Below are 2113 nucleotides of genomic sequence, written 5' to 3'. Positions count from 1 at the left end.
ATATATATACAAATTTTATCTTTATCTGCGATATTTTAAGTAAAAATTTTCTTGTTCTGTACTTTACAGTTGTGTTGAGAGAGCGATGCTGTACTCTATCTTTGAATACAGGAGTCGATGTTTCAGCAGACGATGAAACTGCTTTGTATGTGTTTCGGCTCCTCCTACCACGACACTAGAGCTGTCCATAGTTACCCACCAGCGTAGGCTAAGAAATCTGCGCACAACAGTAAGAGTTTGTTTGATTGAGATCTTGCGATTCTTGGCCAGACAATTTTCTGGCAACCATTTTTGTTTCATTTGTAGCTAGTCTAAGGCTTTAGATCATCGAATTAATCCTCTAACAAACCCTCTAACACTTGTCTCTAAAGGAATTAATATTGCCTCTCATCCATTGTTTTCACAGAGTTTAAACAATTCATTGTATTGTCTGACATTCTTTTCTTCAACGGGCTTAATTGAAATATTCTTCAATAGATATTGCAGTTTGTATTACATATATGATATAACTAAAAAAATTTGAGAACAGAGCGGCGCGAACGATGTGATCGCAGAATAAAGAATACAGAAAGCACAAGTTTCGTAGGGCCGGATACATCGCAAGTTTCACAAACAACGGGTGGGCTCGTGCAATTGCCGTGTCTTCCAAGAGATCGGAAAAGGACATTTAAAAGACCTCTACGAAATTGGGAAGATTTAGCTCAACAATTTAGGTCAAGATGGAAAAGAATGACGCAATCAAGACAGAATTGGAAACACATTGTGATCAGCGATGTATAGAAACATGTGATACTGTGGTTGTTACTGTGACATTAGACACAGCTTCCTTCTCTTTTACCTACACCAAACATGTGTCATTTTGATTTCAATTTTTCGCCTTACATTATTATACTTCCAGGCACCACGAGGGGTTTAATTGCTGCTACATTTAGTATCTATATCTAGCGTGTTAGAGCGGGGTAATCTATATACATGTATATAAAATAAGTGGAGCAAGGGCACACACGAAGACGAAAAGTGTTACTGAAGAGGTCACAAATGTGTGATGAAAGATTTTAGGACAATAGACATGAGTTAGAATAAGAACAGTAATAAATGAGTGAAGAACAAATATATAGTGCATGTGTTTATATGGCAAAACATGACCATCCCGAAATACAACAGTATCTGTTTCAACACACGATTTCACATCAGGAGTCATGCAACACAAATTCATAATCGTATATATATATATATATATATATATATATATATATATATATATATAAATACACACACAGGCACACACACACATATATACGTATATAATGAATTCTTGGAAAATTAAGTATCTTGCTTTGGATTAGTAAATTGAAATAATACCTGAAGATGTTAAGTTTAGAGTTAGAAGCAAAGTTATAGAGAGACTTAGAAGCTAAAGGATATCTCACTTGGATATGAAAGGAAGAATTTATGAATTAAGTTTATGGTGGGAGTGAATTGAAGAAAGAGGAAAAAATGTGTGCCAGTATGTATTTGAATCTTCTTGGCAAATAGGTGTATCTTAATTCGTTCTTTCAGGCGGTGGTGTATCTTTGCAGTTTTTCAACAGCTATTTATCGGAGTGAAGGCATTTATAGGAGATGTCTGATCTGGCATTTAAGTAGAGAGCAGATTTATTGAGAATTGTATATAGTTGGCATAATTTATAGATTTATGGGGTAAAGAAATGAAAAAGAAAGAAATGCGAAGAAAAGATGGAGAGAATAAATGGAAAACAGATTAATTGAAAGAATGAAGGATGAAAAAAGATGCCAGGAATAAGAGAAAAGTGACAAAGAAATAAAAAAAACGAATCAAGCCGAGAAACAAGTAGGGTGATAGAGAGGGAGGGAGAGAGAATAGTTAGGGAGAGCGAGAGTATGAAAAGGAGGAAAAAGAGATACGAAAACGAAAGAGGAAAATGGAAGAAAGAATTAATGAATGAACGAAAGACAGAACGAATGAGAAAATAAGGGAAACATGAAAAAAAAAAGAAAAAAAGGAAAAACGAAAATCGAAGATACTGAAATAAATGAAAAAGTCATGCTCCTTCAATTACAGCCTTAAACCGAAGAATTGAGAGGTGTTTTTT

This window comes from Octopus bimaculoides, chromosome 26 (assembly GCF_001194135.2).
Source record: "Octopus bimaculoides isolate UCB-OBI-ISO-001 chromosome 26, ASM119413v2, whole genome shotgun sequence".
Classification (NCBI taxonomy): Eukaryota; Metazoa; Mollusca; class Cephalopoda; order Octopoda; family Octopodidae; genus Octopus; species Octopus bimaculoides.
The sequence above is the reverse complement of the archived record's forward strand: the minus strand, read 5'-3'. Positions refer to the sequence as shown.